Below are 25,537 nucleotides of genomic sequence, written 5' to 3'. Positions count from 1 at the left end.
TTCCAGAGCCTTCACCAAAGGCCTTGTTCTCTGCTGCTGGAGCACCGGGCACAGTGACCATAGTTTCTCAACCTATCAAGGGGAAATGAGTTGAGGAAATCAGCACAGGGTTTTTATTGCCAAATATTTCTTTCCCTAGGAGGACAGCACATTCAAAGCGCCGAGTGGAGATTGGAGTTGGTCCAGCCATAAACCAACTTAATGAACACTAATAGAGAACTGCAATTATTGTTGACTTCAAAATGCAAACAAGAACTTTAGAGGCTGATCCCTATCAGCCGGTCAGGCCCGGCACAGATGCCCGGCTCTGTTTTTGCTGTTGCTTAGCAATGGAAAATGAAGTGTTCCTGTCTCTTATCACTGGACGTAGAGGTAGGACAATGAGCTTTATTGGACTGAATAGGTATGAAATTAGTTTATTCTTTCCCGCTTGGAGAACGCAATTGGCAGAAAGAGAGTCATTTGGACAATGGGCAGTTCAGAGGTTGGGAGGTGGCTTTCCTTTCCTGTTATCTCAGTAAATCCTAACCGTCGCGGGTTTTCTCTACAGATAGAGTTGAACTTTTGCCAGGAGTGTTCATCCAAAACTGTCATTAGAGAAAATAGCTACGACTAGAGATCCAAAGACGAGAGAGGGAATGAAGGTGAAGAGAGTGAAATCCAGGGTGTAAATTTGGTGGGGGGGAATGGTACCAAAAAATCAGTAATCAAGATAAATAATATTTTAATGCAATATTTTGTTTAAAACCCAAATGGATACAAAATGATTTATGGTGAATAAAATATCAAATTTTTAAATTATGACAGGATCAGTCTTGCTGATTGGTTTTCCCTTCTGGCATCAGGTCCCAATAGGTCGTGTCTTGGCAACAGCCTCATACACATTTCCAACATGGAAGACTTTTAGAGTTGCTTTCTGCTCAACAATATTTGGGCTGTAGGGTTGAGGGTCTCACAGCTAGGCAGAGGGACTCTCTTGCCCTGTGGGAAGAAGATCGTGCAGTCCTTCAGCTAGCCTCTTCCAAGACAGTGGGGCTTCTGGGGCAGGGCAGTGACACAGGAAGTACTAGAAATCCTTGACCCTACTTCAAGTTGCCCAAGACAACAGAGACAGGCCTAGAACCAGCATTTTATGGTAAAATAATCTCTTTTGTTTTTAGTATTAATAGCAACTCCTGTATATTGAGAATCTTCAGGTTGAAACACATAGAATTGCCAATATTCAACTTTTTTTTTTTTTCACCTCAAACACATACAATTTGATCAAATGCACGCAAGACTGGTAAGCTGAATACTGGACCCCAAAGATGTCCTCTTAAACTTGGACATGTTACCTTACATGGGAAAAGAGTCTTTGCAGATATCATTAAGCTAAGGATTTTGAGACAGGAAGATAATCCCGGATTATCAGGGTGAGCCCAAGCATTGACAAAGATCCTTATGTAGAAGGAAGCAATGCTGCAATAAAAGAAGGGCAATGTATTTATTTATTTTTAAATATTACTTATTTATTAGAGAGAGAGCTCACGCACATGCACAAGCCAGGGGAAAGGCAGAAGCAGGCTCCCCACCAAACAGGGAGCCTCATCCAGGGCTCCATCCCAGGTCCCTGGGATCATGACCTGAGCCAAAGGCAAATGCTTAACAACTGAGTCACCCAGGCTCTCCAGGTAATGTATGGTTTAAAGATGCTATTCTATTGGCTTTGAAGATAAAGGAAGAGACCTCTAGCCAAGGATCACTGGCAGCCTCTAAAAGGAGGAAGAGGTAAGAAATAGGTTCTCACGTGGAACCTCCAGAAGGAAGGCAGTCCAGCAGGCGCCTTGACTTTAGCCAGATTTCTGATCTCCACAGGGATGAGATTAAATGTGTGTTGTTTTAAGCAGCCATGTGTGTGGTTATTTGTGGCAGCAGCAATAGGAAACTAATAGACCAGGCACTATGTTAAGTACTTTACATGCCCAAAGAAATACATTAAAAATCTACCCTCAGCCTTCCCAACGACTCAGTGCTCTGCTGGTCTCCTTCCTGTTTTGCATCCTCGGTTTTTTTTTCCTTCGTGAACCTTTGCCATGGACATGCATACACATTCTGGTATCCATCCTTAAAAAATAAAACAAAAAGCAAAAAATCAATCGTATCCACTTATGATTTTAAGGCAAAATCAAGGGGCACCTGGGTGGCTCAGCTGGTTAAGCCTCTGGCTCTTGATTTCAGCTCAGGTTGTGAGCTCGAGGTGGTCGTGAGATCGAGCCCCATGCCGGGCTCTGTGCTCAGTGTAGAGTCTATTTGAGATTCTCCTTCTGCCTCTCTCCATGCCCCCATGCTCTTTCTCTAAGTGAATAAATTTAAAAAGTCTTTTTAAAACTTGATGAACTATAAATAAAAAGCAATTTCTGTAGCCTAACACAGAACATCTACCAAAAGCCCACAGCAAACATCATATTTAAAGGTTAAAAGTGTCAAAAAAAAAAATGGTGGCTTTTATTCAATACTGTATTGAAGGTAGTGGTGAGTGCAATAAAACAAGTAAAAGAAATACAAGATTTGAGGTTCCGAATCAAGGAAACAAAACAGACATTAATTGAAAGTAATATAATTATTTTCATAGAAAACTCCCTAAAATTCTACAAACAATTAGATTGAATAAGCAGGTTTAAAGAAGTTGAGGTATAAAAGAGCAATAGTTAAAAATGATTGCTTTTCTATACATCAGCAACAGAGAGAAAATATAATTTTAAAAACATAATTTCCAAGTGCAATAGGTAAGTAGGGGGAGACTGAGAGAGAGAGAGTCCTAGAAGCAGCTCTAAGAAAAATGTACACATCTTTAATGGAAAAAATATAAAATTTTATTGAAGGTATAAATAAACGGCCTACAGACTCAATGAAGTTCTAGTCAACAACCCAGTGGGCTTTCTCATGGAATTTGTGAAGCTGCTTCTAAAATTTACATACAAAAACAAAGGACCAGAGAAAAGCCAACACACAGGTAGGGAGACTTGCCTTACTAGAGGTCAGACTTTATAGTAACTAAGACAATGTGGGTTTACACAGATCATTAACTGCATAAGTAGAGTAGAATAAAGATCCTAGAAACAGATGGACCATTTAAAAGAACCATGATTTAAGCCAGCACAGACACTGTAGATCAAAGGGGAAGGAATAAATTAATCAATAAAAGGGAAAAAAGGAAATGTGATATATTATATAAACAAACAAGTTCTGATGGACAAAAGATAAGACATGAAGATAAAATGTGTACTATTTTTAGAAAATACTATACAGGGATTCATTACCTAGGTCCCACAGCCCGCCCCCCCGAGAATAGAATTCAGTATTCTATATATTCTATCATATTCTAAACAGAATTGTGACCACAGATGGGGAAAAATTGGTATTTATTTCCACTGACCTCTTATTAATTAGAGATCCAGTCAGGAACATAGACAACAGACCATAGCAATTGTGTGGTACCTGTATCTTGCCACTAAAAAGCTTCCATTTTCATATGCCATGATATTCATTGTAGGTATTGTAAAATATTATTTATGTCTGTCATAATATTTACAGCAGCTATTAGATTTTTCTACTAAATCTCATTATTTAAAGCATAAAGGAGAAATGCATTTATGTCACAATTTTTTGTATTTTGATAACTACGTTTCAGTATCATTGGTTTTCTTTGTAATCTAATGAGTTTCATTTCATACATTTTAAAACATGCCAAAGTATCCATGGCATAAAAAAAATAGTTAAAAGCCCAAGCTATAGAAGTCTACCTATATAACCTCGGTATAAAGAAGAATTTCTTAAACAAAAATGTGAGCCATAAAAGAAAGGAGTGATAAATTTGACTAGATTAGAATTACAAACTTTTCCCATCAAGTATACCATAAAGAAACTAAAAGATATTCGTCAAAGTGGGAGAAGATATCTGTCTTACCTATTTTTTTAAGCTTTATTTATTTGAGAGAGAGAGAGAGAGAGAAAGCACATGCACACAGAAGAAGAGGGAGAAGCAGATTCCCCGCTGAGCAGGGAGCCAGATGTAGGGCTTAATCCCAGGACTGAAAGCAAATACTTAACGGACTGAGCCTCTCAGGCGCCCTCTGCCTTACCTATTTAGCAAAAGATTGGTATCTAGTATGTCTAAAGTTCCCTACAAATTAACACATAAAAGGCAAACCAACTTTTTAATGGACAACACAATAAAAGACATTTCACAAAAGAGAACATAGTGACCACAAACGTCTGAAAAGATGTTTCTCCTCAAAAAGCAAGGAAGTGTTCATTTAAAACAAGGACCTACCATTTTACACCCACATTGACCCAAGAGAATATAGAAAAGTATCTGGCAATACCAAGTGTTGACAAAGACATGGAGCCAAGAGCACATTTAGGTGCTGCTAGTGGGAATATGAATTGGTTCAACGACTTTGGAAAACACTTGGGCATTACCTTTCAGGTGGAGATGCACATACCCTATGATCCATTGATTCCACTCCCAGTTAAATGTCTGGAAAAACTTACACATGTGGACCAGGAGACATATGGGTACAGACGTCATGGTGTAGTCATGGTTGGATACCATGCTCATGTGAAAAGGAAGGCATGGCAGCCACACTCTCAATACGTATGAACCTCAGCAACCTGATGTTGAGCAAAGAAAGCAAATTTCGGGGCACCTGGGTCAGTTAAGCATTCAACTCTTCATTTTGGCTCAGGTCATGATCTCAAGATCATGAGATCTAGCTCCCTGTCTGGCTCGGTGCTGGATGTGGAGCCTGCTTATGGTTCTCTCTCTCTCTATCTCTCAGGACACCTGAGTGGCTCAGTTGGTTAAGCGACTGCCTTCAACTCGGGTCATGATCTCGGGGTCCTGGGATCAAGTCCCTCATTGGGCTTCCTGCTCAGCGGGGAGCCTACTTCTCCCTCTTCCACTCTCCCTGCTTGTGCTCTCTCTCTCTGTCAAATAAATTAATTAAATTTTTTAAAAGTTTTCTCTCTCTCTCTGAGCCTACAAGTGGTAGATCAGAAAGGAACAGAGACCATATACAGTAACAGTCACCTTACAGGCAATACAATGGCACTAAATTAATATCTCTCAGTAGTTACCCTGAATGTTAATGGGCTAAATGCCCCTGTCAAAAGACACAGGGTATCAGAATGGATAAAAAAACAAAACCCATCTATATGTTGCCTCCAAGAAACTCATTTTAAGCCCGAAGACACCTCCAGATTTAAAGTGAGGGGGTGGAAAAGAATTTACCATGCTAATGGACATCAGAAGAAAGCAGGAGTGGCAATCCTTATATCAGATCAATTAGATTTTAAGCCAAAGACTATAATAAGAGATGAGGAAGGACACTATATCATACTCAAAGGGTCTGTCCAACAAGAAGATCTAACAATTTTAAATATCTATGCCCCCAACGTGGGAGCAGCCAACTATATAAACCAATTAATAACAAAATCAAAGAAACACATCAACAACAATACAATAATAGTAGGGGACTTTAACACTCCCCTCACTGAAATGGACAGATCATCCAAGCAAAAGATCAGCAAGGAAATAAAGGCCTTAAATGACACACTGGACCAGATGGACATCACAGATATATTCAGAACTTTTCATCCCAAAGCAACAGAATACACATTCTTCTCTAGTGCACATGGAACATTCTCCAGAATAGATCACATCCTCGGTCCTAAATCAGGACTCAACCGGTATCAAAAGATTGGGATCATTCCCTGCATATTTTCAGACCACAATGCTCTGAAGCTAGAACTCAACCACAAAAGGAAGTTTGGAAAGAACCCAAATACATGGAGACTAAACAGCATCCCTCTAAAGAATGAATGGGTCAACCGGGAAATTAAAGAAGAATTGAAAAAAATCATGGAAACAAATGATAATGAAAATACAATGGTTCAAAATCTGTGGGACACAACAAAGGCAGTCCTGAGAGGAAAATATATAGCGGTACAAGCCTTTCTCAAGAAACAAGAAAGGTCTCAGGTACACAACCTAACCCTACACCTAAAGGAGCTGGAGAAAGAACAAGAAAGAAACCCTAAACCCAGCAGGAGAAGAGAAATCATAAAGATCAGAGCAGAAATCAATGAAATAGAAACCAAAAAACAATAGAACAAATCAACGAAACTAGGAGCTGGTTCTTTGAAAGAATTAATAAAATTGATAAACCCCTGGCCCGACTTATCAAAAAGAAAAGAGAAAGGACCCAAATAAATAAAATCATGAATGAAAGAGGAGAGATCACAACCAACACCAAATAAATACAAACTATTATAAGAACATACTATGAGCAACTCTACGCCAACAAATTTGACAATCTGGAAGAAATGGATGCATTCCTAGAAACATATAAACTACCACAACTGAACCAGGAAGAAATAGAAAGCCTGAACAGACCCATAACCAGTAAGGAGATTGAAACAGTCATTAAAAATCTCCAAACAAACAAAAGCCCAGGGCCAGATGGCTTCCTGGGGGAATTCTACCAAACATTTAAAAAAGAACTAATTCCTATTCTCCTGAAACTGTTCCAAAAAAATAGAAATGGAAGGAAAACTTCCAAACTCATTTTATGAGGCCAGCATCACCTTGATCCCAAAACCAGACAAGGATCCCACCAAAAAAGAGAGCTATAGACCGATATCCTTGATGAACACAGATGCGAAAATACTCAACAAAATACTAGCCAATAGGATTCAACAGTACATTAAAAAGATTATTCACCACGACCAAGTGGGATTTATTCCAGGGCTGCAAGGTTGGTTCAACATCCGCAAATCAGTCAATGTGATACAACACATCAATAAAAGTAAGAACAAGAACCATATGATACTCTCAATAGATGCTGAAAAAGCATTTGACAAAGTACAACATCCCTTCCTGATCAAAACTCTTCAAAGTGTAGGGATAGAGGGCACATACCTCAATATCATCAAAGCCATCTATGAAAAACCCACCGCAAATATCATTCTCAATGGAGAAAAACTGAAAGCTTTTCCGCTAAGGTCAGGAACACGGCAGGGATGTCCATTATCACCACTGCTATTCAACATAGTACTAGAGGTCCTAGCCTCAGCAATCAGACAACAAAAGGAAATTAAAGGCATCCAAATCGGCAAAGAAGAAGTCAAATTATCACTCTTCGCAGATGATATGATACTATATGTGGAAAACCCAAAAGACTCCACTCCAAAACTGCTAGAACTTATACAGGAATTCAGTAAAGTGTCAGGATATAAAATCAATGCACAGAAATCAGTTGCATTTCTCTACACCAACAACAAGACAGAAGAAAGAGAAATTAAGGAGTCAATCCCATTTACAATTGCACCCCAAATCATAAGATACCTAGGAATAAACCTAACCAAAGAGGCACAGAATCTATACTCAGAAAACTATAAAGTACTCATGAAAGAAATTGAGGAAGACACAGAGAAATGGAAAAATATTCCATGCTCCTGGATTGGAAGAATAAATATTGTGAAAATGTCTATGCTACCTAAAGCAATCTACACATTTAATGCAATTCCTATCAAAGTACCATCCATCTTTTTCAAAGAAATGGAACAAATAATTCTAAAATTTATAGCCAAAGGGATATTGAAAAAGAAAGCCAAAGTTGGTGGCATCACAATTCCGGATTTCAAGCTCTATTACAAAGCTGTCATCATCAAGACAGCATGGTACTAGCACAAAAACAGACACATAGATCAATGGAACAGAATAGAGAGCCCAGAAATAGACCCTCAACTCTACAGTCAACTAATCTTCGATAAAGCAGGAAAGACTGTCCAATGGAAAAAAGACAGCCTCTTCAATAAATGGTGCTGGGAAAATTGGACAGCCACATGCAGAAAAATGAAATTGGACCATTTCCTTACACCACACATGAAAATAGACTCAAAATGGATGAAGGACCTCAATGTGCGAAAGGAATCCATCAAAATCCTTGAGGAGAACACAGGCAGCAACCTCTTCGACCTCAGCCGCAGCAACATCTTCCTAGGAACAATGCCAAAGGCAAGGGAAGCAAGGGCAAAAATGAACTATTGGGACTTCATCAAGATCAAAAGCTTTTGCACAGCAAAGGAAACAGTTAACAAAATCAAAAGACAACTGACAGAATGGGAGAAGATATTTGCAAACGACATATCAGATAAAGGACTAGTGTCCAGAATCTATAAAGAACTTAGCAAACTCAACACCCAAAGAACAAATAATCCAATCAAGAAATGGGCAGAGGACATGAACAGACATTTCTGCAAAGAAGACATCCAGATGGCCAACAGACACATGATAAAGTGCTCCATATCACTCGGCATCAGGGAAATACAAATCAAAATCACAATGAGATATCACCTCACACCAGTCAGAATGGCTAAAATCAGTAAGTCAGGAAATGACAGATGCTGGTGAGGATGCGGAGAAAGGGGAACCCTCCTACACTGTTGATGGGAATGCAAGCTGGTGCAGCCACTCTGGAAAACAGCATGGAGGTTTCTCAAAATGTTGAAAATAGAACTGCCCTATGACCCAGCAATTGCACTACTGGGTATTTACCCTAAAGATACAAATGTAGTGATCCAAAGGGGCATGTGCACCCGAATGTTTATAGCAGCAATGTCCACAATAGGTAAACTATGGAAAGAACCTAGATGTCCATCAACAGATGAATGGATCAAGAAGATGTGGTATATATACACAATGGAATACTATGCAGCCATCAAAAGAAATGAAATCGTGCCATTTGCGACGACGTGGATGGAACTAGAGCGTATCATGCTTAGCGAAATAAGCCAAGCGGAGAAAGACAACTGTCATATGATCTCCCTGATATGAGGAAGTGGTGATGCAACATGGGGGCTTAAGTGGGTAAGAAGAATCAATGAAACAAGATGGAATTGGGAGGGAGACAAACCATAAGTGACTCTTAATCTCACAAAACAAACTGAGGGTTGCTGGGGGGAGGGGGTTTGGGAGAAGGGGGTGGGATTATGGACATTGGGGAGGGTATGTGCTTTGGTGAGTGCTGTGAAGTGTGTAAACCTGGTGATTCACAGACCTGTACCCCTGGGGATAAAAATATATGTTTATAAAAAATAAAAAATTAAAAAATATATATATAAATACTAAAGACAAAAAAAAATTCTCTCTCTCTTAAAAAAAAAAGCAAATTTCAAGAAAAAGCGGACAGTGTGATTCCATTTATATGAAGTCCAAAAATAAGCAAAATGGACAATGTATTATTCAAGTATACACAGAAATGTATAAAATTATGCACGAAGACAAGGATGTATACATACAGGTTTGGGGAGTGTGTGCCCTTACTTAGAGGCAGGAGGCGGAGCCTTTGATATGTAGGAAGAGCCCATGGGGGTGTGTGTGTGTGTGTGTGTGTGTGTGTGTGTGCACAATTGTTTCTCTTATTTTCAATGAGCCAGTTCATTGTTAAAAACAAAAATTAAAACCCTGAAAACAGCACTTCCCTTTAACGTGAAAGAAGACTGAATTAATGGAAAAGTTTGAACTATTCTTGGATAGGAAAAGCTAATATTATAAAAATGTCACTTGTCCCTCCCTTAGTTTATATATGTAATGGATTCTCACTAAAAATGTCAAAAGCTGGAAGGGGGTTGGGGGCTTGGGTGAGCCTGGTGGTGGCTCTTATGGAGGGCATGTATTACATGAACACCGGGTGTGGTGCCTAAACAATGAATTTTGGAACACTGAAAAAAAATTAAATTTTAAAGAAATGTCAAAAGCTGGCTCTGCACCTTTTGGTTCCCAGAGGCTTTTTCCTGCATTCAACCCCGAGCAGACCCACCGGGATCTTCTCCCCGTATTCTGGGCCACACTTACCCCAGGTTGTAATTGACTTGTATAAATCTCCTCCTCCCCCTAGACTGTACCATCCTGAAGGTCAGCAACTATGTGTTCTTTGTTCAACCTGCGTATCAGTTCGTGTAATTACTATCTGGTGTATTAAGGTTGTTTATAAATATTTGTTAGGTAAACGACTTATTTCATCCAATCCCCTACACATTTCAAAAAGGGGGGTTTTATCATTTCTGTACGCAGATGAATTAAGGGAGGCCCAGGGAAGTTTGGTAACTTTCCCAGGGTCAGCCCAGCTGGTGACTCTCTCAGGCTTGGCAGGGGTACTGCTGAGCAGAAAGGAGGTGCCAAAGGGTGCCCACAGCTTCCTTCTGGGAGGCCACTTTTAAGTGGCCCGAGGTCAGAGGACTAGGACCCAGCAGATACAGAGTGGCAACTCCCCCACCTCTACTACAGAGGTCTCCACCCGACTCAGACCCACAGAGCATTCCTTGGATACCTACTGTGGGCCCCAGGGCCAGCGTGAAGTAGTTCGTCTCACCCATCCCTCAGTGACCTCATGTGAGCGTGGCCTACTGCTCCCCACAAGCCTGCAGCTTTCCCAGTTCAGCATCCTGGGAAAGCTGTCGGTCCCAGGCAAACCGATGAAAGCCAGTTGCGACTTTTGTTGAGCCGGTAAACACACTAGCCATAAAGAGAGGGAAACCATTCAAATAATCTCAATTTAAGGACAAAGATGCTGGATTCCTTCCCAGGGCTGCTGCAATGATGACCCCAAACTCAGGATATAAAAGAAGGGAAATGTTCTCTCTCTTAGTTTTGGGGCCTGGAAGGTGAAATCAAAGTGTTGGCAGGACCCAGCTACCTCTGAAGATTCTAGGGGAGAATCCTTCGTTTCTCTTCCAGCAATCCTTCTTGCTCCTTGGCTTACAGCCGCATCCCTACAATCTCTGCCTCTGTGGTCACGTGGCCCTCCTCCCGGTCTGTCTCCATGTCTGGATTCCCCTCTCCTTTTTCTCGCAAAGACACTCGCCATTGGATTCAGGGCCCACTACAGTCCAGGAGGACCTCGTCTGCACAGACCCTCATCTGAGAGTTTGGGGGGGTCATGAATTGGGGAGGACACTATTCACCCCACTATGGATACTTAGATGGGGAAATTCACTTCCCAAGCTCATGGAGTGAGAAGGGGAACCGGGTTCCAGCCCAGGCCAACTCTGTGTCTGTTCCCATGCTCTCTGTCACCACCCCGTCCTGCCTCTCAGTTGTCTCCATTTGTGGAATTGAATCAGAGTTTTATTACCTCCAAATTGCTGGGCACAAGCCTCCTAACAGCATTTCAGGGAGCAGGGCCCTGGAAATCTCATTTCTGCCAATCCAGGCCCTCAGGGAGCAGTGTGTTTTCACATTCCCCTCCAGATCCTTGGGACTGGTCTTCCAAAGGACAGCTCGTGGGTTTCGAGGGCTTTCCAGAGCACACTGTCCAGTCATTTTCGGGAAAACTGCTTACTTAATTGATGTTTAGTTGGGAACTTAGAAACATCATCCCAAGGAGGAGGCTCAGTTACAATATACTGAAAACAAACACACAAAAATTCAACAAAACATGCCCCTGTACTTCTTCTTTTGGGGCAATTCATTACTCCTTCACATTTGCCTAAAAACCCAAGTCCCATTTGTCTTCTGGATCGTTTTGGTCCCTTTGCTTGTTGAAGTTTGTATATTTCTTCCCCTGAGATGAATTCTCAACAACCCAACAGGGTTGGGTGACACCTTCCTTTGGGTGACAATTTACCATGTAAGGAGTGTCCCTGAGATCTGAACTCACCAAGGAAAAACTTCCATTTTATTTCAATAGTTTGCCTCTGTTTACTGCCAGGCTGTTTATCAGCTAAACAAAACTAGCAACTAGTTGTAATCAGTTTGCTTACTATTCTCTAAATGAAGCATGCCCGAGGGGCCACCACCAACCTCTGTCCCCTCCGCAGCCCACTTAGTGTCACCAAACTCATTTGTTACATATTGATCTGTTTTGTTATTATAGTTTTGTTATTGTCTCCTCTTCTCAAGTAGAATGTTAGCTTCATGAGAACAGGGCTGTCTGGGTCTGTTGTGTTCCCTCCGAAACCCTGGTGGCTTAGAGAAGCAGCAGGCACCCAGCAAGTGCTTGGTAAATATCTACATAAAACAATGGTCTCTAAATTTTAATATAAACAACAAAATTTAATATTGAAATTTCTGGGGCACCTGGGTGGCTCAGTTGGTTAAGCATCTGACTCCTGGTTTCAGCTCAGGTCATGGTCTCAGGGTCGTGGGATCAAGCCCCAAATCAGGCTCCCGTGCTGGGTGCAGTCTGTTTGGGATTCTGGCTTTTCCTCTTCCTCTGCCCCACCCCTGCTTGTGTGTGCTCTAAATGAATGAATGAATGAATGAATGAATAAATAAATAAAATCTTTAAAAATATTTATTTTTTAAAAATAAATTTTAAAATTAAAAAAATTTTTTAAATAAGTATTTTTTAAAAGATTTTATTTATTCATATGTCAGAGAGCAAAAGAACACAAGCAGGGGGAACAGCAGGCAGAGGGAGAAGAAGGCTCGCCACTGAGCAAGGAGGCTGATGTGGGACTCGACCTCAGGACCCTGGGATCATGACCTGAGCCGAAGGCAGATAGATGCTCAACCAACAGAGCCACACAGGTGCCCCTTTAAAAAAAATATTTAAATATCATCTCTTTAATCTTCCAAGGAAGCCAAAGAATACCTTTTTGCCTTTTTTTTTTTTTTTTTTTTTTGTCCTCAAGGTCTTTGAGGTTTATGAGGACTCAGTCTACCAAGGAAGAAACTTTGGCCATCAATATTTATATTAAAGGTTCTTAACTTTGTGGGGATGTGAACCTTTTGGAGCCTGATACAGATGATAAAATTTCTCCTCAGAAAAAGTGCCCATTTGGAGCATTTGGTGTAGAACTGAGGGGTGGGGTGGGACAGGCGTGTCCCCCAGTGCCTTCCTGTCTACCTCCCCAGCTCCGGTGTGCCGGCACCAGAGCAAAGGTCTGAAGAAGGTACAGATCATGCATCTGATCCACGCTCAGTCTTACACCAAGTGTATTCATTGCCTAAGGCTGGAACAAATGGCTCCAAATCTGGTGGCTTAAACCACAGAAATTTCTTCTCTTGCAATTCTTCAGAGTAGAAATCAGAGGTACTTCCTCCAGAGGTTCTGGGGAGAACCCTCTACTTGCCTCTTCCAGGCTCTGGGTCTCCTGGCATCCCTTAGCTTGTGGCCACATCCCCCCAATTCTGCCTCCTTGGTCACATGGTCTTCTCCTCCGTGGCAGTCAGATCTCCCTCTGCCCCTGTCTGACAAGAATACATGTTGTTGCATTTAGGGTTCACCCTGAAAATAGAGGGTGACCCTCTCCCCATTTCAACATCCTTCATGATCACTTCTATAAAGTCTCCACACCCCTCCCCCCCTTTTTAACTGTTTAAGGTAACATGTATAGGTTCCAGGAATTACTATCAGATATTCATTCTTATTATCCCTGAAGGAGATCATTATTCAGTGTACTTCATCAAATAAAGAAGAATGAGGCATAAATCAGAACACACACACACACACACACACACACAGTTACCTGGGAATGTTCACAGTGTTTTGAATCTGGGTGTGACTACATTTCCAGTATTCACAGTATTTAAAATAAGGAAGCCAGAGTGTGAAAGACTGACACCACCCGCCAGGCCCATGCTTCCTTCCCCTCTTCCTACCCCCATGCTTTGTTTAAAAGCCACAGGAGGAATTTCAGGTTGCCTGGGGACCAAACAAAAATAAGAGGGAGCAGGCAGATTTGTTTAAGGGGCTCTCCAAGCAAGTGTGTCCACTCCTGTCAATATGAGGGTGAAAGCCAGCTTGTCCCGATGCACTGGTGCCCAGTTCCATTGTAAGTTAACAGTATTCCCCACCTTCTCAGGGCCCCTAAAGCAGTGCCAGAAATAGTCTACCTGCAGTAAACTTTGCAGTCATTTAAGAAGAGAAATGGGATTTAGAGCCATCGCTCTAAGGCTGTAGGAGGAGCCCAAGCAGACTGATGGCGAGAACTCCAGCAGGCGCTCTCCCACGGCCACATGCGGATTGAAATCACCAAGAGAGCATCAGCAATCTGGAGAGTCACATGTCTTTTTCCCTTCTTGGCAAGTTAATGTGGCCTGATATTTGTCTCAAGTCCACCTAGTCTTTTAAATATGTGTATTATGTCATTTTATCCAGCAGGTATGACAAGTGTCCTATATCCCAAGTTCCTCTGAGCAGCAAAGCAGATAACTTTTGGTTCTCTTCTACATACACACAACAGAACTTTCCAGAAGGCTCGCTGGCTGCACACACTGTGTCTGGCACCGATGTCTGACAAACAGGAAACAGACCCTGCGCTCAAGGATCTCCGTAGCCCGGAGCAGGAAGGCTGGGGTATGGCATGTGACTTTTCCAGGTGCTTGGAAAAGTTATAGTCTTCAGGCCGAGAGCAACAGGTACTAACTACCCTATATTCTAGAGAGAGCTGCCTCTCCGGGAGTTACTGAAATGTGTAGCCTGTCCTAAACTGGCAACCCCACTGCCCTCCTTCAACCTATAGCAAACAAGAGCAGACACTTGAGGGAAGGAAATAATTGGATATGGTAGAATATTGCTCCCCCAAAGTCCTAATCCCCAGAACCACCTGTGTACATGTCCCTTTACCTGGCAAAAAAAAATAAAAAATAAAAATAAAAAAAAATAAAAAGACACTTGACAGAAGTGATCAAGGTTAAAGACTATGGCAAGAGAAGATTATTCTGGATCTTTCCGGGGGGCGGGGGAGTGCTGAATGAATGTGTGCTGTTCTAAGCTACTCAGTTTTTGTAATATATTAAAGCAGAAATAGAAACAAATATGGGGTATTTGTACGAGAAAGGAGCATTTTCAATTTGGGGGCATCTCCCAGCTGGGGCCCCAAGAGAACAGCTCCTGGAGACTAGGGGGGCTTTGAGAAGGGAGCTAGAGAAACCTGACAAGCTGTGAGACTTGAAGGCCTGTCCCACTGGCACAAGGTCAGGAAGACAGCTCCTCAGAGAATGTGAGGTATCCCCTCAAGTCTGGGTGACATGAACATGGAGTCGGGTATCTCCCAATCAGCTGCAGGACAGTGAAGGCAGGAGACTTGCCCAAGCTTCCTGCAAGGACAGAGAGAATATGGGGGGCCACAGTGGAAGGAGGGCCCAGAGAGCCCCATGGAAGGACCTTCCCAAAGCCTCCTGCCAAGTGAAGGGCTTTCATTCTAAAGATCTTGTGAGTGCAGGGGAGGTGAGCCCCAAAACAACAGGGGCTTGCTGGAGGTCAGAGAGAGGGTGTATCGATCACAGAGTTGGGGAATTCTCTGAGGCATTCACAAATGGGCAGTATGAGGGAGGGCCTGCCATGCACTTCTCAAGAACACCAACCCTGTCCCTCAGGTGACCTTCCCAGTTTCCAACACTGAACAAAGCAGCAGAAGGCAGGGAAGGAGTAGTGAAGCAACTAGGAAGACTGAGCCCAGCCCTGTCCCTGTCCCCACCGTAGCCTCCAGCCACTGGCCTGGACTGGGAGGAGAGCTCCATGACACTAGATGGGAGACTGAAATTTTGATCTCTGCTGGACAGCCCATTTCCGTACCCCCACGTAGAACTGTTCTCACAGTGCCTGAAAAGCTGTGAGGCAGGCAGAGACCACAGAGCATGGCGGGCGGCAGTGCGGGGAGAAAGTGGAGTTGTGTCCTCTTATATCCACTGAGCTCAGCCTGGTGAATAACCTGGTTTTTCAACAACCTAACACAGCTGGCATCACAATGGATGTATCTTGACATCTTCAGGAGACCAAGTAGAGAGTTACCTAGACTTCAATGCTTTCAGTATATTAAGAAGAAGAAGAAGATGTCAAAAGAGGTTATAAAATCTGTGGGATGTTTCAAATATTGCTTTTAACAAATTAATGACTTTAACCAAAAATATAGTACAATAGGATTGTGTCTATCGTGACATAATCACTGTTCATTATTTGAAAATAACCATGAAACTGTAGCACACATTGGCCAGTGTAGGTTGGGGGATGAGATACGTTCAGAGGCCCACGATAAATCTTGCTTTTCAGTGTGGTCAGTACATTATCCTGAGGATGTCTCTGTGTACACATGCTTCTTTTGAAAGACAGCATCAGAAGTCTGAATGTGAGATTATTTCTGGATGTGTGGCCCAGGTCAAATGACCTTCCGTTCCCTCACCAGGAATGGCCATCGGAGGGACAGGAGAGTTAAGGAAAATGTCCGCAGACTGAAGATCTCTAAAGTGGGTGTTGAGAAATTAGGATGACTCTATCAGTGAGGAAGGGTATTCAGAGATGAAGGTCAGTGATGCAAAGACACAGAAGCCTGGGTGTTTGAAGAATGGCTGGCACAGTGGCGGTGCTGTGGAGGGAAGCTGGGGCCAGAATGAAGGGGTAAAGGCTCTTGGTGGTAAAGGGCCTTGACTGTTGAGCTAGGGACTTGGGACTTGGTCCTGGGGACCAGAGAAAGCCCAGAGAGGCTTGAAAGCAGGGAAGGGGCAGGATCAGATCTGTTGTAGAAGGTGACTCTGAGAGAAGGCTGGAGGCTGATGGAGAAGAGGTGAAGCCTGACCCTGGAGAGAAGCAGCCAGATAAGAAGGTGGGATAGGTCAGGGCTCTATGGCCAGACTCTGCTTAGGGATGAGGAGGGATCCAATGTGACCTTGAGCTCCCATTTAGGAGGCTGAGAAATACCACTGACCGTGACCTGGACTAAGAAATCAGGATGGGATAGATAATGACTTCAACTATAGATATTTTAGATGTCTCTGTCCAGTGTGAGTTACCTGCAGAGAGCATCCATGGAGGAGGTCCCCAGTGCCTTAGTCCCTTCTTGTTTCTTGAGATTCTGCAGCCACAGGGGCTGGTGGAAGGACAATCATTTCCTTCTCCACTTAGTCCTGGCTGGGGGTAAGTGTCAATTGGACATGGCGAAGGGGAGAAGAGAGAAACAGCCTGGGACTGTTTCTCTCCTAAAGTGTTTAAAACAAACCCAAAATTTATTTTCAAAGACCACTTAGTTGAATCTAGAAGAAAAATATGCATGTGTATTGACTACAAATATATATGTATATATATTTCTTATGAAATGATTGTAGTTTTAGCTCTTCAAAAATAATAATCACCTTGGTGCCACGCTTAAGCCACCTGTCCTGACCATGAGCTTCAGGAAGAGATGGTGGGCAGGAAGGAAGAGAGGCTGCTATTTGTCTCACCACCTGCACATGACATACATCTGTACACACCCAGATGGTGAGACAAGAGTATGTTAAGAATGGTGACCTGGGTGGTAGGACATCAGGTAGTTTTAACTTGCTCCTTGATATTTTATATACAATTAGGACTTTTCTAATGAACATATTTTTCTTAAAAAAATAAAAAATAAAAAGCATCTGAATTGGCAAAGAGGAAGTCAAACTCTTCACTCTTTGCAGATGACATGATACTTTATGTGGAAAACCCAAAGACTCCACTCCAAAACTGCTAGAACTTGTACAGGAATTCAATAAAGTATCAGGATGTAAAATCAATGCACAGAAATCAGTTGCACTTCTAAACACCAACAATAGGACAGAAGAAAGAGAAACTTAGGCATCGATCCCATTTGCAATTGCACCCCAAACCAAAAGATACCTAGGAATAAATCTAATTAAAGAATCTGTACTCAGAAAACTACAGAATACTTATGAAAGAAATTGAGGAAGACACAGAGAAATGGAAAAACATTCCATGCTCATGGATTGGAAGAAAAAAAAATATTGCAAAAATGTCTATGCTACCCAGAGCAACCTACACATTCAATGCAATCCCTATCAAAATACCATCAACCTTAATAATAAAAAATAAAAAATAAAAAAAAAATACCATCAACCTTTTTCAAAGAAATTGAACAAATAATCCTAAAATTTATATGACACAAGAAAAGATCCAGAATAGCCAGATGATTGTTGAAAAAGAAAACCAAAGCTGGTGGCATCACAATTCCAGACCTCCAGCTCTATTACAAAGCTGTCATCATCAAGACAGTATGGTACTGGCACAAAAACAGACACAAAGATCAATGGAACAGAATAGAGAGCCCAGAAATAGACCCTCAGCTCTATGGTCAACTAATCTTCGACAAAGCAGGAAAGAATGTCCGATGGAAAAAAGACAGCCTCTTCAATAAATGATGTTGGGAAAATTGGAAAGCCACATGGAAAAAAATGAAATTGGACCATTTCCTTACACTACACATGAAAACAGGCTCAAAATGGATGAAGGACCTCAATTTGAGAAAGGAATTCATCAAAATCCTTGAGGAGAACACAGGCAGCAACCTCTTTGACCTCAGCTGCAGCAACTTCTTCCTAGGAATATCGCCAAAGACAAGGGAAGCAAGGGCAAAAATGAACTATTTGGAAGTTCATCAAGATCAAAAGCTTTTGCACAACAAAAAAACAGTCAACGAAACCAAAAGACAAGGACAGAATGGGAGAAGATATTTGCAAATGACATATCAGATAAAGGGCTAGAATCCAAAATCTATAAAGAACTTGCCAAACTCAACACCCAAAGAACAAATAATCCAGTCAAGAAATGGGCAGAGGACATGAACAGACATTTCTGCAAAGAAGACATCCAAACGTCCAACAAACACATGAAAAAGTGCTCAACATCACCTAGCATCAGGGAAATACAAATCAAAACCCCAGTGAGATATCACCTCACACCAGTCAGAATGGCTAAAATTAACCAGTCAAGAAATGACAGTTGTTTGCAAGGATGCGGAGAAAGGGGAACCCTCCTACACTGTTGATGAGAATACAAGCTGGTGCAGCCACTCTGGAAAACAGCATGAAGGTTCTTCCAAAAGTTGAAAATAGAGCTACCCTACGACCCAGCAATTGCGCTACTGGGTACTTACTCTAAAGATACAAATGTCGCGATCTGACGGGGCACATGCACCCCTGTGTTTATAGCAGCAATGTCCACAGTAGCCAAACTCTGGAAAGAGACTAGATGCCCATCCGCAGATGAATGAATAAAGAAGATGTGATACACACACACACACACACACACACACACACACACACACACACAGGAATACTATGCAGCCATCAACAATGAAATCTTGCCATTTGCAATGATGTGGATGGAACTAGAGGGTATTATGCTAAGCGAAATAAGTCAATCAGAGAGACAATTATCATATGTTCTCACTGATATGAGGAATTTGAGAAATAAGACAGTGGATCATAGGGGAAGGGAGGGAAAAATGAAACAAGACAAAACCAGAAAGGGAGACAAACCATAAGAGACTCTCAATCTCAGGAAACAAACTGAGAGTTGCTGGAGGGGAAGGGTTGGGAGGGCTGGGGTGGCTGGGTGATGGATATTGGGGAGGGTATGTGCTATGGTGAGTGCTGTGAAATGTGTAAGACTGATGAGTTCACAGGCCTGTATCCCCAAAACAAATAATACATTATGTGTTAGTTTTTTTAAAATAAAGGAAAAAAAAGTAAGGGAGGTGTGGAGGCAGCAAAGCTGGGGAGCACCAAGCTTGCTTATCTATCTGTGGGAATTCTGGCGGGGCAACGGAGCAACACAAGAAGCTGGAAGATTAAACACCCATCGAACCAACGATTTTCCTTCTAAGAACGCATCGGAGGAAACACTCTTCATCCTACTACAATACAATAGTCACATTCCTGAGTTTATAAAAATTGCTTTATTAAAGAAGTTGTTTCTATGATTTCAAAGAAAAAGGAGGTGGATAGGGACTCAATTCACATTCACAGTAAAAAAGCTTTTTTTTTTTTTTTCCTGTAGGAAGTTTGGTAATAAAGTGCATTTTAACTCTATGTGTGTTTTTTATTAATGCAAAAGGAGTGGTTGATATAAACTGACAAGAATTCTGAAATCACGGAGCAAATCTAAACAGAACACAGATGATCAAAATAATTCTGTTTCTAGACCACTTTTGCTCAAACCCCGTTGCATGCTGGAATCACTGGGGAGCTTTGTAAAAATACTGAAGTCAGAGCCCCACACCCAAAGGGTTCTTACTGAGCTGATCTGGAGTGGGGCCGGACTGCAGTATTTTTAAAACACATCCCCAGGCAATTTTAATGTGCAGCCAGAGTTAAGAACCACCAGACCATTAAAATAAATTGCCAAAAAGCATATCATTCATAACCATCTTCAAAAAAATGCAATGCCAACCAAGCAAGCAGTGCTCAGAGTTACTGTGTTCCTATGCTGCCCACTCACCAGATTCTCTTTCTTCTAATTTTTATCAGAATATACTATCTGTACAGAAATATGCATGTATCATAAGCAGATAGCTCAATGCATTTTTTTTCCTAGAGAGAGAAAGAGTGAGTGGGGTGGGGAGGGGCAAAAGGAAGAGGGAGAGAGAGAATCTCAAGGAATCTCAAGGAGTCTCAAGGAGGCTTCATGCCCAATGCAGAGCCCCAACACGGGGCTCCATCTCAAGACCCCAAGATCATGACCTGAACTGAAATCAAGAGTCAGACATCCAGCTGACTGAGCCACCCAGGTGTCCCTCGATGTATTTTTACCAGCTGGACATATCCACGTCACCAGCACCCAAACCAAGAAACAGAACATTACCAGCACTCTAGAAGCTCCCTTGTTCATTCTAAATTGTCCCACAGCTTTTTCCCTTATGTGTTTGATACTACTTCTCTCTAGGCATTTGAGTTATAATCACTATAGATCCCTATGATGCAAAGGAATTTCCTTAATTCATCTATCACATTCTATCTAATTTGAATTATGAAAACTATATAAGAGGAAATAGTTATGAACAAGTATTTAGCCATAAGAAGTTTATTGCCAACTGTTTATAATAGAAAGGGCCATGTGGAAACATACAAGTACATATCTGATCACAGGATTCAATTAAACAAATTAGCTAACCTCCATATGAGACTGACCAGTTTGTATGCAATAGCATCAATAAGATAGAATAAAGAGGGGCCTTCCACAAAAGAGTTTGTTTTTCCCAGAAGAACGCTAGAATAGGACAGTTACAGACTGAGTTGTGTCCCCCCAACCCCAGTTCATATGTCAGAGTCCTAACCCCAGTATCTCAGAATGTGACACTATTTAGAGATGGTGTGTTTAAAGAGGTGATTAAGTTAAAATGAAGCTGTTAGGATGGCCTAACTCAATAGGACTGGTGTCCTTGTAAGAAGAGACTAGGACATAAACAAGCAGAGGGAAGATCAAGCAAAGACATAGGAGAAGGAGGTCATCAGCAAGTTCTGGAAAAAAGCCACAGAAGAAACAACCTTGCTGACACCATCATCTTGGCCATATATCTAGCCTCTAGAACTCTGAGAAAAGGAATTTCTGTTGTGTGAGAACACACCCAATATGTGGCATTTGTTCCACACTCCAGCAAATCAATACAAACACCAAGACTAGAAGCAGCAGATGGAAGAAGAAGATGGGCAATGGGAGGGTGACCAGAGTACTTTGGGGCTTCTGATAAAATGAGAAGACTCTCAGAGGAGTCTCTTGGCCTGAATAGCTGAGCAGTGCCCCAGCCATCCATGGCCATGGCAGTGGACGGGAGACCTCATGCTCACACACAAACCCTTGCATCTGCTTCTCCCTTGCTCTGCACATGGGAGAGCCAGGTTTCTCTCCTAAGAACCTCTAGGCATGGCCAAGTAAAGAGGGATTCTCAGGTGGGCTGAGAAATCCACTCTAGCCTGAGAAATATGGATGAGTAGATGCTAAAAATTGCCAATACTTTCAGAAAAACTAACAGAATGAAATAGAAGCACCAACTCACCTCCAGAATTTACACCTGAAGAAACAGAATTCATGCAATGGAGAAGAGGAAGAAGGAAGAAAGGAAGGAAGGAAGGAAAGAAAGAAAGAAAGAAAGGCTTTTTAATAAATATAATTAATATCTTCAGAAACAGTTGAGACAGCTGCCTATTCAGACAGATAGGTATATAGATAGATAAACAGATAGACAGACAAACAGACAAAACTTCTAAGTAGTTCTTCTAAGTAGTCCTTCTAAGTAAAAGGATTCTTGGAGACTAAAATCTTGATTAACAAAAACTAAAGCCCGATAGAAGATATAATTTCCAACCATCAGCTTTCTTTCTTTCTCTCTTTTTTAAATTCACCCATCCTAAATGGGTTTCCTAAATGAAAAAGTCTGACAGTTTCTAAGGTTTGTGAAGATGCAGGGAGTCACAAATTCTCAAAGGGTGCTACAGGAATACATAACAAGCATGCCATCTTGTAGATCATCTTTGGAGAAGAATTTAACAGTTTTTCTAATAAATCAAAAATGTGTATATCATTTGATGCAGCAGTTCCTTCTCTGAGTATAAACCTTAGAGGAACTCTCACACATGTACAAGTAGATGAACATATGTGTTTTCTGAAGTGTTGTTTCTAAAAGCAAAAAAACTCAGAAACAGCTGAAATATCTATCACTAGAGGAATGAATAAATGCATTGCACATATTCCTACAAAGGTCTATTACATGGTAGTTAAAATGAATGCACTAGATACCCAACAACTTAAATAAAATTTCCAAAACTTATTGTTGAGTGAAAAAAACTACAGAAAGGTAAATCCAGTGTGACACTATCTTAAAATGTTAAAACAAAATAAAAACAAAGCAAAACCAAAACCAAGAAGCTAGGAAAGACTGAGGGGTGATGGTGGAATATATATGTAAACACATAATGCTATGGCAATAATTGCTCTGGGAAAGATGAAGGAGTGGAGAGAAGAATAAATTAGTAGGGAGAGGAATAAACTGCAATTTTTTATCAGTAATATTTTATTAGAAAGGAACAAGAGCAAATATGACAAGACATTAATATTTATTGTTTCTGAGTGATGGGTCCATGGGTGTTTGTTATGTTATCTTCTGTAATTTTCCATGGCTTGCAACATTTTCAAATGAAAAAATCCCCACCAGTGATGGACTGATAAATAAAATGCATACAAATGAAGAGTGCGTTGACAAACTGGAATGTTAAAACAAGCAAACTACCCAATACATAGTGCAAAATTCCAGCCATTGAAATGTGGGAGATAGAAAAGTGAATATTAAAACAAAACAAAAAAACAGAAACAAAAACAAAAAACCCAGAACCATAGTGCACCTGGCTAGCTCTGTCAGTGGAGTGTGCTAGTCTTGATCTTGGGGTTGTAAGTTCAGGCCCCACATTTTGTGTAGAGGTTACTTGAAAATAAAAAATCTTAAAACAACAACAAAAACAACAGCAACAAAGAAACAGAACCAGGAGTTCCAATCTCTGTCTTAAAAATATCCAGAAAGAAAATGGATAGAGAAAATAATAAAAAAATTACACACAAAAAATTCAAATCTAAAGAGGTTCTTAAGTCTTCATACTAAAAGAATCCACAAAGTATTGAAAACAAACACAAGAGAGGAGTGTAGAGGATTTGGCCCTGGGCATACTAGTAAAATTTCCATGAATAAAGAAAACCAATCCCAAAGAAGAAGAAAAAAAAAAAAATCCCAATAGTTTAACTTCAAAGGAAGAACAAAGGGACATCAAACTTCTCAAGGGTAGTAAGTATAAAATTCCATAAGATGTAGTGCCATAAGTGTCTGTAGAAAAAAAAATGTTGAATCTAGAGTTCTATACCCAAGCAAAAAATTATTTAAGTACAAAATAGAAACAATTTTAGAAGAACAAGGACTCAGAAAGTTTCTTTCCACGAGTGCTTTCTGAAAGATTCTCTAGGGGATGCACTCCACCAATAGGAAAAATGAATCCAAGAAAGAGGAAGATAGGTTTCAAGTCAAGGAAGTGTGGTTTTAAATGTGTAAAAGCAGTAAAGTCCAAATGACCATCAAAAACATGGCCACAAAGTTTAATGAACTGTTAAGAAAAAACTCTCTGTTTTGAAATCAAAAGATTTCAACAAAGCTTGGGAATGGGTGAAAGGAGACTAAATGGAGGTGAGGGTTCGGGGCGGGGGGGGGGGACACAATGAAGTATCAAGGTCTAACCTTTTTTTGAGAGACAGAGGGAGAGCATTCAGGGAGGAGTAGAGAGAATCCCAAGCAGACTCCCCACTGAGCTTAGAGCCTGACACAGGGCTGCATCATCACAACTGTGAGATCATGACCTGAGCCAAAATCACAAGCCAGGTGCTTAACCAACTGAACCACCCAGGTGCGCCACAAGGTCTAATCTTCTAAATGGCAGTAGGTCATAGATAATGATGGGCTCTCAACACTGGTGGAAATATATACAGTCAAATATGCTGAGTAGAGTGTAAAAAAAAAAATGCTTGAAGAGAAGAAAAAATACAAACAGAATGTATATTTAGCAAAATTCTAATGAATAAAAAGGAAAAAAAGAGAAAATAGCCAATTTATTATAGCTTGACCCTTCTGATCCTCAAAGTGAGAAGCAAATGCTCAAATCCGGAGTGATTCTACAACAGTTACTCAGGCTTGATTTTAATCATCCAGCAGCTGTGTCTATAGTAACTGAAAGAGGAAACCCCTAAGCCATTGGTTCTCAGGGTCACAAAAATAGTCTTTCAGAGCTTCTAACTCAGTAAATCAAGGGTGGGGCCCAAGAATTTGCATTTCTAAGAAGTTTCTGGATAATGCCCATGCTATGGTCTATGGACCACACCATCGTCGAGGTGTCCTGCCTGTAGTGAATGAATCACACACATCGATTGTCATTGCTCGCTGATTTTCCTCTTAAGGAGGAAGTTCTCAAATAGCACATTTCTGGGACACAGTGGAGGGAAGGCCTGTTCCATCTGCTCCTGATAAACAAAAAGAGGTCATATTTTTATTCAGAAGAATATCAAGGCAGCCTGTTGCTGATGAAGGAAGTCTTGAAGTCATTATTTGACAGAGAGAGCGATCACATGTGGGGGGGGGGTGTGCAGTGGGAGGGGGATGGGGGAGCAGGCTCCCTGCTGAGCAAAGAGCCCCATGCAGGGCTTGATCCTGAGATCATGACCTGAGCTGAAGGCAGAGACTTAACTCACTGAGCCACTCAGGTGTCCCTTAAAGTAACTTTTTAAAAGTCAGATAAAAGGAAGAGGGGGCTGCTGCCAAAGCCAGGTGACCCAAGTGGAAATACTGGTTGAACATGCCTGGGAACATCCTTCTCTTACTCTAGGTAGGCATAAAACAAACATTCTCTGACATTCATATGTGTATTTCATAAGGCATTAAAAAAAATAAAATCTGAGGTCGTCAATTGTATTAGAATTCTTTGTTTTGATTTTTAAAAAAACTAAATTTAAATGGATTTAACAACAACAACAACAAGTTATTGGTTCCTGTAATTCAAATTCCAAGGGTTAACTAGCTTCAAGCATAACTAAATCCAGGGGTTCAACTGATGCTATCAGAGCTCCACTTCTCTCTTTGCTCTGTTCTTCTCTGTGAGGGCTTCACTCTTTCGTGGGCATTTACCATTGGCAGCCCTTGGGAGTAGGTAACTTAAACTTGCTTTTATAGCCAGGAATCCCCCCAAGGAAAAGAGCTCCTCCACATC

The 25,537-nt window shown here is 41.2% G+C and overlaps 1 long non-coding RNA gene across 1 annotated transcript in view; it reads right to left on the bottom strand.

Moving 5' to 3' along the window:
* Window positions 1-707: 707 nt before the first annotated feature.
* The window catches only part of LOC131998875 (uncharacterized), a 44,704-nt gene continuing 19,874 nt past the window's right edge, over window positions 708-25,537 (bottom strand). The window contains exons 3-4 of the long non-coding RNA XR_009398908.1: window positions 1,987-2,103; window positions 708-981 (exon numbers count right to left, since the gene is read on the bottom strand). This is a non-coding gene — a long non-coding RNA (uncharacterized LOC131998875). The remainder of the gene's footprint in view (window positions 982-1,986; window positions 2,104-25,537) is intronic.

The sequence above is a fragment of the Mustela nigripes genome, chromosome 13 (genome assembly GCF_022355385.1).
Source record: "Mustela nigripes isolate SB6536 chromosome 13, MUSNIG.SB6536, whole genome shotgun sequence".
Lineage (NCBI taxonomy): Eukaryota > Metazoa > Chordata > Mammalia > Carnivora > Mustelidae > Mustela > Mustela nigripes.
The sequence above is the reverse complement of the archived record's forward strand: the minus strand, read 5'-3'. Positions and strand labels throughout refer to the sequence as shown.